This window comes from Eumetopias jubatus, unplaced genomic scaffold (assembly GCF_037043125.1).
Source record: "Eumetopias jubatus isolate StellerSeaLion01/CBP00866 unplaced genomic scaffold, mEumJub1_p1.0 scaffold_6, whole genome shotgun sequence".
NCBI lineage: Eukaryota > Metazoa > Chordata > Mammalia > Carnivora > Otariidae > Eumetopias > Eumetopias jubatus.
Genome location: NW_028274812.1, coordinates 69,109,409 through 69,127,291, shown reverse-complemented (window position 1 = coordinate 69,127,291; position 17,883 = coordinate 69,109,409). Strand labels below are relative to the sequence as shown.

Sequence of the window (17,883 nt, the reverse complement as noted above, 5' to 3'; positions counted from 1 at the left end):
TATGTCTCAGACTGAGTTATTTAACATTCTGGCTCTTGAAGGGCAGCGACTCAGTTTCCTATCACCCTTCGGTTCTCCCGGAGTTAAGCCTGATGATTTTTTAAAAGCTCCCAGAGGGCGCCTGGGTGGCTCAGTCGTTAAGCGTCTGCCTTCTGCCCAGGTCATGATCCCAGGGTCCTGGGATTGAGCCTGCATTGGGCTCCCTGCTGAGCAGGGAGCCTGCTTCTCCCTCTCCCACTCCCCCTGCTTGTGTTCCCTCTCTCACTGTGTCTCTCTCTGTCAAATAAATAAATAATTTTTTTTTTTTTTTTTTTTTAAAAAGCTCCCAGAGTTAAGCCTGCTGATTTTCGAAACTAGATGTTATGGGGGACTTATCTGTCCAGTGCAGGTCCTGGGCGAGGGGTGGCCAGTGTGGAGTCTGATCCCCCTTGCTTATGTCATCCCTCCTGTTTGTAGTTAGTTGTGCCAAGAGTTTGGTTCCTAACCACATTTCTACCCCTCCTACCCTTTTTGATGTGACTTCTTCTCTATAGTTAGTTGTGGAAGATACGTTCTGCCAGTCTTCAGGTTGTTTTCAGAGGTAGCTGCATAATGTAGCTGTTGCCTCAATGTGTCTGTGGGACAAGGTAAGCTCAGGATTCTATTCTCCCACCTTGCTCAAAAGGTATGTGTTAGCGAACAGAAGTTCTATGCACATTTTTTTCAAACAGTGAAAGGTACGGACTCCTCATACATTTTAAACTTTTTGTACTATTATATGAGAATTTTGCACGTTCGCACTTGGAATCCTTCATATCCCTCCCTTCATTACATCTTTTAAAAAAGATTTACTGATTTATTTTAGAGAGAGAGAGCGTGCATGTACATGAATGGGGGAGGGGAGGAGAACAGAATCTTCAGACTCCCTGCTGAGCTCAGAGCCTGATGTAGGGCTCGAACTCACAACCCATGAGATGATGACCTGAGCTGAAACCAAGAGTCAGATACTTAACCAACTGAGCCACCCAGGCGCCCCCATTCATTACATCTTCAGAATGTTCAAGAAAGGGATATCGATATGGACAATAAAGCTCATGAGCCTGACATCTATAAAATCCTGAAGGTACCAACTAGGGAATTAAAGACCATTTCAGCAAATTCCCAAATATTTTCAGGACATATACAGATCCAGCTCCTCCTTTTAAAGTTTCCCAGTCCTCCAATCCTTGCTGACACTTTTCTCTAACTCCTACCACACTTAACCTCTATTATTCATTCCGGCCCTCGATCACATATTACCGTGCACTGTACTTCAAATGCTTCATGTTTATATGTGTCATTTCCAAGATAAAACAACTTCCCTATAGAAAGGGACCATATTTTATACTGATATTGTATCCCACAAACCATATCCTGTGCCTAACAGATTCTCCACAAAGAGCAAGTCCTCAATAAGTACTGATTTGTCTAAGAAGTAATTTTAGGAAAATTTTTAAAAACTTGAGTCAATATACATAACTCACACATTAGGAAACTGTACAAAATAAAAACATAAGTTGGCTCAAGAGGCATTTAACTGAAGTTCCACATGAAGGAAACCCTGGTAAAAAAAAGACACCTGAAGTGGGTGGTGGGGATGGTTATGAGAAGCTTTAAGTGTTCTGCCAAGGAGTTTAGACTTCTGTGGGCAGCAAGAAGCATAGGTGATTTTTAAAGAGGGGAAGTCAATGAGTTCATTCATTCATTCATCCAACAAATACGTATTTATTTTTTTTTAAGATTTTATTTATTTATTCATGAGAGACAGAGGGAGAGAGAGAGAGGGAGAGAGAGAGAGAAGCAGAGGGAGAAGCAGGCTCCCAAGGAGCAGGGAACCCGATGCGGGACTTGATCCCAGGACCCTGGGATCATGACCTGAGCCGAAGGCAGACGCTTAACCATCTGAGCCACCCAGGCGCCCTCAACAAATACATATTTATTGAACACCCCGAGTGCCAGACACTTTCCCAGGTACTGGGACTACCACAGTGACCCCAGGAAACAATAAGCCCTGAGCTTATGTCATAGTGAGGGAGAGAGACAATAAACAAGCCAGCCACACATATAGGATGTCCGAAGGTGATAAAATCTTTGGAGAAAAGGAAGGAAAGGAAAGGGGTGAGGCACCTGAGAAGGAAGGCGGTCCCTACGCTCCACAGGGTGTGAGGGAAGGCCTCCCTTCAGGGGTGGGAGAGAGCCGGAGGCTGCAGAGGAAGAGCTACTCCTTCCTGTGGGTCCCACGCACTCTCCAGCCTATTCCCACAGACCGACCAGGCTACACAAGCATATGAACAGCGAAGATCCCAGTCCTCTTTTACACTCTGGGGTCTGGGTCTCTTCCTCCCCTTAATTCCCTCAGCTACCCCACCCCATCCAGAGGCATTTCTGACACCATCGGGATTCTCAAAATTACGGTTGGGTGGCAGAGCCATCTCAACCTCTCATCCTCCTTTGCCCATTTCCCTGAGCCTAGCCTATCTCCGGCCTGGCTTCTAAAGCTGGGGACCTCCCGTGGGCCCCTTCCTGGTTCCTCAAAATCCAGCCTCCTGCCCAGGATGCATTCTCAGGAGCAGGGAGGAAGCCAGTTCTGGCTCCCCCGCTGATTTCCTTCCCACCTGAACATCCCCTTCCAGAAACAGGCTGCTGGCAAGGAAGACAACAGCAGCAGCTGAGGCCACTGCAGGGGTCTCCGCAAGCAAGAGACCAGGGTCAGAGAGGAGAAGCGTGCAGGTGCATGTGTGCACACGTGGGCATGCATGTAAATATGTAATTATGCATGCGTGTGTGTGTGCAGGCCAGGGTCTGTACAAAAACGGTGTGAGAAAGGGGCGTGGGCATCAGGCAGGAGCAAATGGAATCTAAGAGAACTAGTGAGAAGAGGTGAGGCTCACAGAGAGAAAGAAAGGCAGATATTTGCCAAGAGAGGGAAAGTAAAAGAGGCCCAAAAGGAAACTCCACAGGATATTAAGACACAAGGGTAAAAGCGTTAACAGGGAGGTGTTAGTATTAAAATCCCCAAATGCTGAGAAGATGGCAGGAGACCAAAAAAAAAAACAAAAAAAAACCTGTCTTTTAAAATGAAGTATGAAAGAGGCAAGACTGACACAAAATTTGAGCTAATAAAACTCTACCAGTGTGCTTCTTCTTAAGCGTTTATTTCCCAGATCACGGCTAACATAGCAAAAATAACTAGGAAACAAATGACGGAACATTCCTAAAGATGATGTTTAGAAAGAAAAAAACTAGAAATTCTAGAAATTCAGCTGCCTGCGTTACAAAATGCAAAAAGGAAAGGCTCTTGCTTGGGTCAGACCGCTGTGGTCAAGATAATGATCCTGAATGGTCTGGCCAAACTACAGGCGAAACAAAGCAAAACTAAACAGGAAAACAAGAACGCTCACATACACAGACGCAAGTCAATAGGCTGCACTGTGTGAACACACCCGGGACCTCCCCATGATGTTCAGGGTCTCCCAGGCAGCCCCCGGCCATGGAAATGAGGCAAGGCCCTTCCTCCTGTGATAAGTGCCCCTTCTCCACTCGGCTGTTTCCTCTGACTCGCATTTTCTGTTAACCTTCCTCTTGGAATCCTCTGACAATGACTCACAGGGCAATCGGGCTAGTCAGCAATACCACAGCCCTCCATAGTAGACGCTGTGTAGGAGGCAAGCAGCTCTGTGGACGGTAGTCGGTACCGGTTTTTTCCTTTCTCTGTTCAGAGAGGATTTGCTTTTCAGCCACATTTCCCTCAAAACACAGCCCCTGACAGGAGATGCTTACTACACAGATTTCTAAACGATGAAATGATCTGACTTTGGTTACTTGGTCATAATGAAACTAAAAACACTAAGATGAAAAAACAATAGTGTGATCATCACACCTACAAAAAACAACTTTATACTTGGGTGAAATCATGAGATCAGGAAAAAAAAAAGCTCAAACTAATATTTTCCAACCTTTCACTAACAGCTAGGGCTAAAACCACATGTTGTGAAGGTCTTGCACTGTGTTATTATTAGAAGTCACAATTCTATTGATACTGATGAGTCATTTGTATCGGCGGAAACCAAGAACTTCCATCAACATCATGTTACACACAGTCACTGTGGCTTGGCTTTTTCTTTATTACTGGTCAAAGCTGCTTCAGAATGCTTACTGAAGCTAAAAGAAAGAAAAGAAAAAAGAAAAGAAAAGAAAAGAAAAGAAAAGAAAAGGAAGGAAGAAAGGAAGGAAGGAAGAAAAAGGAAGGAAGGAAGGAAGGAAGGAAGGAAGGAAGGAAGGAAGGAAGGAAAAGAAAAGAAAGAAAGGAAAGAAAGAAAGAAAGAAAAAAAAAAGGAGGAGAACTCCTCAAGGATGTGCAAAGCTTCCCTTCCCCAGCTGATCTCAAGTTATTCACCCTTCTCAAGACAGGTTAAGATGATTTGATCAACTTGTATCTATAAAAGGAAGTTTATTTAGAAACCTCAAAAAAGTAACATTTCACACTTTCCGATGAAAATAAGCAGAACTGAACTCCAAAAACAAACAGTGAAACCATCTTTGAAAACACATGCCAGATTTAAAATGACCTGAGGTCAGGTGGTTGTTTTTTTGTTTTGTTTTGTTTTATAACCTTAATAACATGCGACGGATATAAACAAACTCTGTCATCACTTAAGGGCTCGAACCACACAAAACCATGCCAGGCTAGCTAGCCACTGAGCACCCACTCCCCTACTTCCCCACTCAAGGCACATGCTCCTTCCCGGAGGAAGAACTAGGTCACGTTTCAGTTACACCAAGAAAACGTATGTTAAAGGTTTATGAGAGTTCCTTCTAGTGCTAAGGAAGAAATAGCAGCATATACCTTTCCCCTTAATATCATCCCCTTACCCTTCTGCCCTTAAAGATCCCCAGAAAATTTAAATGAAGCAAAAAAATCCATTCTCCTGAGGGAGTCCCAGAAGTGCCATGGTTCTTACGCAGTCTCTGCAAAGGTAGAAGGATGCCCAGTATTCTACCCTGCAACCGGAAGGCTCTGACTGGCTGCTGGAAGAAGGGAACCCAGCTCAGCAGTGACTGCAGATCTGAAAATAGCCTGCCTGCCAGTCGTTCACCCGCCTGGGTGCTCTGCAAGGGCAGCATGGTGCTGTGGGCAGTTTACAGTTCGGCCAGCTGAGTGCCGCACAGCTGCATGAGTCAGCAAGCGCTTCTGGTAGGAAACTGCTGACATGCTAAATTACTCTTGCATACATAAGGTGCACACACCTACCCAGCAAAAAATCAAAACAAGGTACATGCAAATTAGCAAACAGGAACCTCTCAACCCTTGCAGTTCTATTTTCCAAGGTTAGACCAAAAATACAAATAATCTATACGCCACTGCTCCAAAAGGAGCAACGACTCATAATAATGAATAGTGGTGATAAACAAACAGCTCACTCTCAGTGTTGTGATGTGTGGAACAGCTGCATTCAAATCTTACAAGCCAGTTACTTTTAACTGGTTTTAATTTTAACTGGATTTAACTGCTTTTCCTCCCTTCTGAAAAATCAAAATAGTTGCCCTACCGACCACAAAAACTGGTAACAGACCAGCACAGTTCCTGTTTTTCAGAGGGGACTTACTTTCAAACCCACAATATCAAGATGCTTAACATAGTGGAAATTTAAAATTCACTGTTTGATGTGGGAGACTTAAACCTGTACTCTAATTCAGATCCCACAATGTTACAGAGTAATTACATCTCACGTTTGTCCTACATGTCTTTCATCTCTGGTTTCTGATCTAATACAGGACCCAAAAATCTACAGGAAAACTGGTTGTCTGGAACTCAGAACGCATTTTCCCATAGAGACTACACCATGCTAGTGAGACAGCGTTCCAGGACAGTCCATGAAACTGTCTCAAAGGTAAAATACGAGTGAGAGGTTAAATTTGCAACGTAAAAAGAGAAAATGGTACTATAACAATAGTTCCAAAACTAATTAAAAACAAAAAAAGCCTCCTGATTGACTATGTTTGAGGAAGCATCTAATTAGAGGAAGATAAGGGGACAGTCTTCTAAATAAGACTTTTGGACTTGGTCTTTGGTTTCACTCTGGTTCTTTTAACATGGTTTAAATGATTAATTTCACTTTAAAATGCAAGGCATTCTCTTACTTTGGCATAATGTAACATTTAAAAAATCTTTATATTTATCAGTTATGAGCACTGATTTTTTTTTTTTTTTTTGCTTCAAAAAAAAAAAAAATGACCAAGAATTGGAAGAGAAAAATAGAAGGAAGAATGGCTACAGGAAGGGGATACGAGTGATTGAGGAACAGAAGGAAATGGGAGTCAGGGAGAAAAGAAGGCATGGAGGTATAACAAAACAACGAAGACAGAGGAAAGGTAGGAATTAGAGAAAGGTCCCCCACTAGACGGTGAACTCCCAGAAAAGGGTCCTCTTCCACCCAGCTGCTCAGGGATCTGACCTATACAGCAAAGGAAGAACGTCCAGCGGGACAGTTCCACAGATAGGCACTAGATGGCGCCATCAACTCAACATAGCATGGTTGCTGGAGGAGTTTGCCCTGGGGAAGGAGTGCTACGCAAGGCAGTTGAGACTCCACAACAGGGTATTTAAGCAGGCAACATGTCTATCTAAAATAAGCACGGCTTCATTAGTCAGTCAACTTCTCCAAATATGCAGATGTCAGCACCATGCTAATAGCATAGGGCATGCCAGTTTGTAAATGTATCAATTCAAGTTTTAGTAACAAAATAGGGTAGGGAGGCAGTTGAGTGGGGTCCGCTGCTTTTTTTTCTCCTAAAATTGAAGCTTAAGGATAATAGAGTATTTTGAGTTCACTGTTACTAAAATAACAAAAATTCCTAATTATAAACCAAGTGGCTTTTCCTTGAAACTCTGTTTAAATGTCAAATAACATACCATCTTGTCACACAGGTTTGTGTGATCAGATCCAGTGTTTGGCAGAAGGAAGGTTGTATTCACTGACAAATGTATTTATTGTAACATTAAAAATCATCGGCCCTTTTTATTTTTAATATTGCAGTGGTTTTTTTTTTTAAGATCTTATTTATTTGACAGAGAGAGACATAGCGAGAGAGGGAACACAAGCATGGGGAGTAGGAGAGGGAGAAGCAGGCTTCCCTGCAGAGCAGGGAGCCCGATGTGAGGCTCGATCCCAGTACCCTGGGATCACGACCTGAGCCAAAGGCAGACGCTTAACGACTGAGCCACCCAGGCGCCCCTATTACACTGGCTTTTATCCTCTGCTTATCTATATCCTCTATCCAGGGTTGGATTTATAAACAGCCCTCCCTTCACTCAGAAATGTCCTCCAATAACCAGTTTACGAGTGTGTGAAATCTTAACATTTCCATCTACAGAATCTCGCTTCTTTGGCTTTGCCTCCTATTAATATGCTGATGCTTCAGAAAGAAGTATGATACTAGAAATGCTGTTATTTACACCCTAGTAAAATTGGTTTCATAAAATCCCTTTCTGAGATTGGTTTTGAAAGGGAACAAGGGACTAGTTAAGGGCACTGGTGGCTGAAAGGTAGCAGAGTGCAGAAGGATGGAAAAGAAGATAGTGAAGAATTGATAGCAAACCTTGCCTAGCTTTACAGCTGCAGAAAGGATCATCATCCTTGATACTGATCTTCCCAAGGAGATAGCTGAAAAGTAAGGGTTAACTCTAAGTATGTCTACATTTTCTTCTTGCTGAATGGGTAATAATATCTTTATAGGTAATTTCATTTTTTTTTCACAGTTTGACTCTTCAGAGCTCATTCATTTGCATAATATGGAATCTTGAACCCATATAGATATTCTACAAATCAATGCAAGTAATTCTCAGACGAAATCAGCAGCTTTAATTTAAGCTCATCATTGTTTGCATAGAAATCTTTATGCACTCATCTGCTTGATTTTTTTAATCACTTAAAACCTCCAACAGTGACACACTAAGCATCTCCTCATTTAGCCATCTCCAAAATTTGAACTAAATACTGAAAAATAAGCACAATACATTCATATGCTAGATCATTTTCCAAATTGGGCTTCAAATGTATGCTTGATGTTCTAGCAGCTCCCAAGAATAATGCCTCTTGACTAAGGAAGACAACTTGGATGTCCGTCCCAGGGCAGAGCTGAGTCAGCATTCTCAACAGTGACCCTGCAAACCTGAGATAATCAGGGTCACTGCCAAACCAACTGCCTCCCTGAGTCCTTTAAAACCATTCAAATCCCCAGTTGAGAGTTGCAACATGCTAATCTGGCAAGATAATCTCTTCCTGAAATTGACCAGAATGAGAGCAAAGGTTACCTGCTTTTATCTGTTACTATAGATAATATTTCTAATTAGGAGCTCTAATGGAATTGGTTCCGGATGAAATTCTTCCACCTCAGTAGAATAATCTACCTAGTATAGGAATGGTTTCTTTCACCTTTCCTACCTCATTAACAACAACAAAAAAAAGCTAAAAACAAAGTCTTCACTTAACAAAAGGTAGAAGCTTGAACTACAAGAAAATCCTGGGGACAGAGCCATGGGATTCATGTTCTTTATCTAGCTCTTCTTTGGTCTTTATGTCACCACTTCTGTTCTCTGATCCCCAAATGGACAATTAAACCTGAGGAATGAAATTGCTAGAAAGTGAATCATATGAGAGACAAAAGATATTCATTCGAGTTCACTGGCACATTATTTTTCAATTTTATCTTTCAGATAGACATCAACAAAATAATCCAATATTGCAGTTGGCCTATATTTCCACTTCTGAGAACTGCTAGAGAGCAAAAAGGAAAAGCAGGGGGAGGGGAGAAGGTGGGGGCACAGAAAAGCATGGTGGTTAAGGGAAGAGGCTCTAGCATCAGACACCTAGTTTCCAATCCCAGCTCTACCCCTCATTAGCTGGGTGACATCTATGCCTTAGCTTCTAATGATCACACCTAGTTCTGGGTTGTTACAAGGATTAAATGAGTTGATATGAATAACACACATAGGAAGCTCCCAACATAGGTTAGCTATTATCAAAGAAAAAGAGTTTTAGCATACAATATAGTAGTTCGTTTTAAATAGATACTGTCAGTTTGTTTTAAATAGATACTCAACAGACTGAGCCACCAACTCTTGGTTTTGGCTCAGGTCCTGATTTCAGGGTCCTCGGATCAAGCCCCAAGTCGGGCTCTGTGCTCAGCGGGGAAACTGCTTGTGGATTCTATCTCTCCCTCTGCTTCTGCCTCTCCCCCTGCTTATTCTCTCTCTCTAAAATAAATAAGTAAATCTTTTTTAAAAATGCCTTAAAATAAAATAAATACTGTCAAAACTCCTAAATTGTGCTAAGAATAGTCTAAATAATCCTTCTTGGTCTTCAGAGGCTGGAAACCTTCCTGCTCTGAGCTAAGCAGGGGTTTCATACAGAAGCTGGACTCACATTTTCACTAATGATCCTTGCCTAGGTCACACACATACCTGCCAACTGGGAAGGATGTCCGTGTAACTTCTAATCATTTAAATGTCAAAATGACCCTAAATAGGTTCAAAATAAAAATGCTACCTTGAATTTCTTTCCAAGTATGAAAATGAACAGTATTCTTGGCAATTAACAATTCTGTTTTTATCAGGTTCTAAAGACACAGGTAAATAAATCAATTCTGGACTCTGTATACAGGAACCATTATTTGCCAAAATGGCCCCAAGGGTTATATCATGGTTTATGCAATACTCCAAAGGGCCAAAGATAGTAGTGAATTAATAGGATTAGGAGGTTATGAGGAAACGGCAAGCCCCAAGTTTCAGATAGGCCCTGACGGCAGCTCACTCCACTAATTTCTCAGGGAGGTCTACCCCAACTTCCCAACCTGGTGAAATCCCCCCATATGCCCTCTGCTGCATGGAATACCTTTGTTCACAGAACATGTAGTGGGTGATCTGTCACTACCTAATTAATGTCATCTCTACTTTTTTAAGATTTATTTATTTATCTGAGAGACAGAGAGAGAACACAGCAGGGGGAGGGGCCGAAGGAGAGGGAGAGGATCTCAAGCAAGCTCTGTCTCCCAACTGAGCATGGATCCTGATGTGGGCCAACCTCACCATCCTGAGATCATGACCTGAGCTGAAATCAAGAGTTGGACGCTTAACTGACTGAGCCACCCGGGTGCCCTGTCATCTCTCCTACTTGATGTCGTTCTTTACTAGGACAGGGACCAGGACTGGGTTTGCTCCCCTTGAACACTATGATCACCTAACACCATGCTTGCCACATAAGAGATGCTCAGTATATGTTTATTTATGGAATGAATGAGGCATCTATCTCTAAAGACTGGCACTTCTGAACACTTGGGCCCACTTAGTTGCATCCATGTGGTTTTTCGCTTAGGAAAATACAGAATGGGAAGAAAATAAAAACTGCTAATAGTGTGTGGATACTAAGGAAACCTGCTGAGTATGTACCTTCCCCTTGTCTTCATGCTTGTAGAATGGGAATCACCACCCTGGCCTTTCCCAACTTTAAACTCCAAAGTGAAAGTCTAAGCCTTCTGAGCGAGACTCATGGAGGGTCCTGAGGAAACTCCAGAAGCATCTGCGGAAAGTGACCAGGGAGAGAAAAGAGAAGGATATGCAAGGCTACAATTGATGGAGGACCAGGAAACTCAAAAAGATTTCTTCTGCCATGAACCTGGAGTTTGTCACATGCTAGCTGCAGGCTCAGGAACAAATGAAAACAATTACGAGAAGCCTGGGAGCACTGGACAGTGGAGGTTTAAATGCTTGGGGAAGGAAAAGATGAAAGCTGACACAAAGACAGGAGCTCGCTCGCAACCAAGCGCCAGCTCTCAGGGGCATCTGCAGTGTGTCCTACAGCCTTCAAGAGATGCACAAAAAGGTCAGGGAGGAAAATGACATATCTCAGAACCAAAGGACAATTTATTACCAGGCTAGGGAACAAAAGAGAAGTTAACCAGGGGAATATGCTGGAGAAATGATGATTATGAAGTCACTGGGGAAGACTGAGAGACATTTTGGCTGTAATTCCAAGGACTACAATGAACGAGTACGTGAAATGCTTTCAGATCGGGGAGATTTATTATTTTGGAAAAAAATAGCTCAAGGAAAAACAAAGGCAAAATTCCTGCCTGATTTGTGAAGTAGTGCTACTAGTAGGATAAGGTTCAATTTCCATATTCTTTAGAAAAGAAATGGTCCTTGAAAAGGACAGAGAAGTGATTCTGAGGATACTTCCAGCATCAGGGAAGCTGAGCAGCATGCTGATGGTAAGATTAGGTTTCAGTTTTAGGTAGACTGACATCTGAAATTAACAAGAAGGAGAAAAGAAAAGGGGAAAAAAGTAAAAGAAAAAAATGCTGAATTGGCAAAGAAAACTACTTTTTTATGAAACGTCTTAGACCAAAAAAAAAAAAAAAAGGATATTGTGGGCAATCTATCTGAATTTACAAAATATTTAGTTCACAGCAGGTTTCAGTTTGGACTCGAACAATGTGTAAATATTTACATAAAATTTAAAGATGGGCCAGGACTAGGTCATACATTGTCACTGACAAAACAGGAGTGATTTTCTGTCATTCCCAAGGACTTGCTGCTGCTTTGCCTAACGTGGCTCCGGTGGAGCCAGAAGTTTATCTTCTTTTCCCCCAAAATGCAAATTTTCACAACCAGCCCTGGCTTCCAATCCTCCAGTGCCTCTGGTAGGGTCCTATGTCACTGGAGCTTCCTTAACATCCGGTTACGAAAAGGGGAGGAACGGGGAGGCAGATGCAGTGTTTGCTGTATAAACGTAGGTTTTGACAAAGATGTTGCCTCTAGTATTGTTTTCTGTTCCCTGTACAGGAGAGTAGGAACCATGTCCTCTGTTTACCATGGTCCCCACCTCACACCTAGTCACTGACTCAGGGCTGGATTGTGTATACAGGATGCGGAATAACCTTTAGGCAGTCAAGAAAACACACACTGCATTCAGATGAAATTCTTGGCAACATAAAATGAGAAAATTCCTCTTCTGTAGAATGGGCACAATGCCTACTTCACAGGGTTGCTTTGAGGAGCCAATGAGATACGTACAGGTAAATTAGTTAACACTGTTTCTGGCACATAATGAGCATTCAACAAATCATAGCTATTATTTTAGTGGGTGTTTTCAAATGTCAATTTCTTGTGTAGGTCCTCAGGCAATAAATAGCCAAGTTACCCCATCTGGTCAATAACAACTACATAGAGAACAAGGTTATTCAAAAGCAATGGGATTATGTACCTGCAGAGGATTACATGGTGCCCATGGTATTAAGTCTCTGGCCTTTCATGTTGCATTCTCTCTCAAAAAGAAATTTATCAACACCTGAGTGGGACTCAGTGTGGATTTCAAGTTTTGTTTTTCTTGCATCTTGCAACTTTTTGGATGGCTACAACCATTTATTTGGTGGAGACTCATAGATCATCTACTATGTGCCAGGCACTTAGAAAATAGCCAGATACAGAAATATTAAACAGTAAGATGTTTTAGCTGGTTCAGTGGTAGAAGACAGGCTGCCTGCAGGCCAGATCTAGCAACTGCGTATCTCATCCAACATTTAAAAAATTTTGAGCTAATATTTAAAAATTAAGAATTCCACGTAAAAGTCCAGATAAACAGCTCCTCTAGGATAAATCAGATGACATGGTAACACAAAGCCAGTATTCCCACCCATTCCTACCTGGTAACAGTCCACGACAAGAAGCTGAGACAAAGTAGTGGTTGCCTGCCCCTTCGTGCTACAGCCCCCCTCCCCCACCAGGAGAGTGAAAAATGAAAATGAAGCGCTCTGAATTCAAGAATTATTAAGGATTTCAAGACGATTAACAACAGAAGATTCAACCAACTGTGAGATCCTTCTGAGCGGGGAGGAGGATGCAACAGAGCAAGCACATGCCCACAAAGCTGGTCGTACACCACACCCCCTCTGCAAAACAGGAAGGGTATTTATTTCTCTAAGTATTCTGTCATTCATTCAGCAACGAAGCCAGCATTTACAACAAGCCAGATACCATACCGCCTGAAATCTGAGGTACAAAAGGTAGGGGAGTGAAAGAGCTACACAGCTGAGCTAGAGAGCCTCTAGGATCCCTCTCCTCCCTTGTTAAGGCTGGATCCATACCAGAGACACTAAGCGTGAGTTAATCCAAGTAAAATTAAACTGCTCCCAACAATATAGATAGGCCTGAGCCCTTTTGTTGGCATCACAGGAGTCCCTGATCATACATTCTGCAGAACAGCTCACAAGCGCTAATGAATAAGTCCCGACGGCATGCAGACAGTGGGCCCAGAAGTGAAGGGCTGGCCTAGGAGAGATTTGAACATGAACCTGACCATCTGGCTCTCTGCGACTCACTTTGATCACAAAATGAATTGCAACAAATTGAAGAGCACATGGCTAGAGTTAATTGTCTCATCTGTAATCTGAACCTACTTTTAAGCAGTTATTATTACCCTCTATCAGGTGGAAACGTTTCCTACCATCACTGCAAAGTGCATTTCCTGATGAACTGTAATGGATCATTAAATTCCATATCTGAATAACAATACTTTGCACTTATGCAGTGCCTTTCATCCAGGGATTTCAAGGCAGTTCGCAAATAATTAAGCCCCCCATACAGCAGCCAGAGGTTGAGCCACTGGAAGGGACTTGCCTGAAGACACTGAGTCAAAGGCATGATTCAATAGAAAGAGAATAAATGGTTTCCTCCCAGGCATTAGTGATACTGAAAAGTGAATTGGGGAGGGGGGGAGTGGGTTGTTCTGATTCCCTCCCTCCCTTTCTGCCTTACTCCTTCTCTATGGCAGATCCTCACATGCAATCTACAAAGAACAGAAAAGTAACTAAAATGGGTATTCATAATTTAGCTGAGAGTTCAGACATACACATGTATGAAGAGAATGTTTTTCCATGTAATCCTGGCATATACAATACGAACTGATATTTCGATCCACCTGCACAATCGACAGATACCAGAGGAATTAACTCAACACACTTAAGATTACCAAATGTCAAACCTAAAGCCTTCCAAAATCCGAAATGAAAATATTGCTCTGCATAAATAAAGTGTGTTCTAACAAAAGTTTTTCATTTCATGGTCGTGTATTCCATTTTGGGGACACCCCCCCCCCCCCGTGTATGACATTCCAAGTTTCAGGAACAGCAAATAGGGCAGAATTGGGCAATCAGTGTATTGTCTAAACCAGAACACTGGAAGGGAAAAACACTTCAGCCACCACAAGTTTTGTGGTGAAATTATAAACTCCTGAAAACCTGAATTTATAATGGAAATGCTGACAGACCTTTCACTGGAGCAGTTTGAACGCAACACTGTAATTTAGCAATCTCTCTTACAGACTAAAGACTAATTCTAACAAGATGTCACTTTGACTCACGTTTATTGCTACCTGCAAGAATGAAAAATGCCATTTACTCGGGAGCTGCCAGAGAACCAGGGTGGGGCCATCTCACATTTTAAGCAAGACGCCCGCTGCCTTACTAAAATAGCCCTCTCCGCGGAGAGAGTGGCAGCCTTTCACGCGCAGCTTCTTTCACGTCAGCCAGAGCTTCGCGGCTCGACATGCCTTTCCTACATGTTACATTTTAATGATCTGAGAAAACCGTTATCAGAGTTAACATCTCTAATTTTACTCTAAACAGACAAAAGCAAAATATCTCATTAGGCATCATCTCCGCCAAGGTTCCCACTAGGCAGAAAAGGATTTTTATCTGAAGTAATTACCCTTTTTAGTTAAATACGCTCAACAGATGAAATTTACACACATAGTACGACTGCAGCCCTAGACAGTGAAGGTGAAAAGTGAGGAACGCAGCGTCTGGCTACCCGCGGGACCGCCGGTAGTCTGCGGCTCAGTAGGGGGTGGGGCGCCCTCGTCCCTCCCCTTTCTCGGGGGCCACGGGTCGCAGCGACCGCGGTGACCGGGCGCGAGAGCCGAGAGGCGCGCCTTCTCCGGCCACAGACAAAACCATCGGGACAGCGCCTACACCGGAACTTCCCCCAAGTTGTCAAACTCGCCTACACGCGAGAAGGTGCTGGGGATACCCGGCACGTCCACAACCCCCGAAGCCAAGGGTACGCGGCCCTTTTCACAGGCATACGCTCGGCCCTGCCTGCTTCCTCCCACGGTTCGAGTTCCTGCAAATCCTAGGCCAGACTGAGGTGGACGAGATGCTCACTCGAGTCCCCTCTCGCGAGCAGCTGGGGTAGTCCATGAGCGCCGCCCGCCGCCCTCTTCAACCTCACTGGGCTACTGAGCACACCCACCCGTGAGAGGAGTACGGAGCGATCACAGGGAGCCTTGGCGCGGGGAGGTGGAGAGGCGTCTCCTCGATAAACTCCTCTCCTAGGTGGAGCTTGGAGACTGAAGTGTGGGGAGGAAAAAGTGTGAGAGTGTGAGAGTGTGAGTGTGTGTGTGTGTGTGTGTGTGTTGCACTTTGATTTCATGTAGAATCTTGGGGGGAGGAAGGTGCAAGGTTTCCCAGTCGGAAGGCACGAGCCCCGCGGTTCGAGCTCCCAGGGACGCATTCCGATAACGCGGTCATTCTCTAGTAGGGATTCCACCCAGCGCGCTTCCCGCGGTCTGTGCTGCGAGGTCCCCAGCTTGCCTCTTCCCGGGACCCTAAACTTGGGCTTTGATGCCACGCCAGTCGCGGAGGTCCTAGATACCCAGCGGCGACTGACAGCTGAGCGCGAAGGCGCGTTGGCCGCAGTCACCAGCCCCAGGCGCGGACGCCGCGGGCAAGGAGGAGGCCGCCGGGCCTGGCGCGGGGATCGCGGGCTGGGGGCCGGGAACAGGGCCGTGGATCTGACAGCTGCTCCGGCTTGCGCGGACGCGCGCCTCCCTCCAGCCCGCCCTCCCCACGCTGACTTATTACCCTCTGCTCCTCCTCCCCCTGCTGTTCCAAAACACCCGTCGACGCGAGCAAAATACAATGCCGCCTCGCCTGCCGTAAACAGCCTGGCGAGAGAGCGCATATTCGCCGCGGCGCGTCCGCCGGCTCGGCTCCCACCCCCTTCCCGTTCCTAGAAAATGCCATAAAAGCGGGCCGCGCGCTCGACTGGCCGCTGCGCGCCGGGCGACCGCAGCTCCCTTCCCGCGCCGCTTCCCCCACGCCTCCCCGCCTGCCCCGCGCACCCCGCAAACTTGCCCCGCCGCCCCGCCCGGCGCCGGGGCCCGGAACCCGGGGCCGGGGACTCACCTCGCCAGAGAACTTTGCGTCCTTTTCCGCCTCCTCTTCCCTGCGTCTTCCCAGCCTGCAGCCCCCTCCAGGGAGCCGGCGCGGTGGGCGGTTCGAGGGGTCACCAAAAGCTCACCGAGAGGACGCGCATCACATGGCAGCTCGCTCCCAGCCCCCCGAGAGTGCCGGGTAGGGGGAGGGGAAGGGTCGAGGGGAGGCCGGAGAGAAAGCGAGAGCCCGGCGGCAGCTGGAGTAGTCAGGCGGGGTGGCGAGGGCGGCGGCGGGCGCTCACGTTAGCGCTGCTGCGACCGCAGCCCGGGTGTGCACGATCGCTGCTGCTGCTGCTGAGGCGGCGGCGGCTCGGCGCTGTTTGCTCCGCGCCGCGCGGCTCGCGCTCTCCCCGGAACGCCCACACTCTCAATCGCTACATTGTTGACATTCGGCGCTGACGTCACCCGCTCCCCATTCACAATAACTTTACGGGAGCCGGGCAGCGCACCTCCCCGGCCGCTGGGGCGCCGTACGCCTGGCGACTAGCGTAAGCCGCTCCGCGAATGGCGCTCCGGGGGCTGGGGTGGGGGGCGAGGGGCGGGGGCGGGCGCGCGCGCTCGGCCGGCTCGCGGGAGGGGGCGCGCCTCAGCCGCCGCCGCACTCCCCGCTTTGTGCAGCAGCGCGGCGGGGAGATCCCCCTGCTCCCGGCCCGGCTGACCGCCTGGCTGGGTCCGGCCTTGTTCGGGACTCGCAAGGGCCATGAAAGGCAAGGGTTGGGGGCTTGTGGGGTGGGGTGGGGGAGTGGGGAGGGCTGGTGTGGCACGTGGGGAGGGGTGCAGAGCCCAGGGCCATACCCCCCCAGGAAGAGGAGCCAGACGTCGAGACCTGGGATTCCTGGGTTGTCTAGTGTTTCCCAGGAGGGGCGGGAAAAGATGCTCCACGGGACCCCACAAAGCTAACTGGGTCCCCCATGAGTGGGGGTGGGGCGAGGAAGAGTAGCTTCCGACCCCCAGCTGTGTTAACGTTTGAATCCTTCACCCGAGGGCCTCGGCCCGTCCCACTGAGCGAGTCCATGAGCCCCCACGACTTGTTTTAGAAGGGTCGAGAGCAGTTGCGAAGTGTAAATGAAGAGCCTCGTTCTCAGCTTCAGCCCCAACTCCTACTGTGTTCCACGCTCTCCGCTGCCTCTTACTCTGGAGGCTGCCAGGGTGTTGCTGCTGCACTTTAAGGCCATCGTGTGGCTGCCCTGTCAGAAGAAAGCTTGATGGTGGCGAGGATTTTACAGAAAGTAATTAGGACTTAGACTGAACGAACATTGCAATAAAAGAAGGTTGTGTTAGTGCAGTGCTGGTGCCTGCAACTTTACCCTTGCCAAGGCCAAGAAATTCTGCCACTTTCCCTGAACACCTATAACTTGGCCCCCTTGTGTACCGGCAGTGTTCCATATTATTACATGTGGTGCTGATTTTTAATGAATATTATAAAACTTTGGCTTGCTCTACTGAGAGAAGGATCATAAATCCCCCCCTGTAAAATGGGCACTGGCATATGCTGAGGAAGCAGTGAAGCATTGCCCTGGGAGTCTTGTGATATCAGCCAAAGTGTTACTCTGAACCACCTTCTTTTGAGGCAGAGTTTTAAAAGGCCCAATTT

At 46.0% G+C, this 17,883-nt stretch overlaps 1 protein-coding gene across 2 annotated transcripts in view; it reads right to left on the bottom strand.

Moving 5' to 3' along the window:
• The window catches only part of BACH2 (BACH transcriptional regulator 2), a 358,001-nt gene extending 341,395 nt beyond the window's left edge, over nucleotides 1–16,606 (bottom strand). For both annotated transcript variants that reach the window (XM_028108030.2, XM_028108032.2), the window contains exon 1: nucleotides 16,261–16,606. The gene's annotated coding sequence lies outside the window, so the exon portion shown is untranslated. The remainder of the gene's footprint in view (nucleotides 1–16,260) is intronic.
• Nucleotides 16,607–17,883: the final 1,277 nt, after the last annotated feature.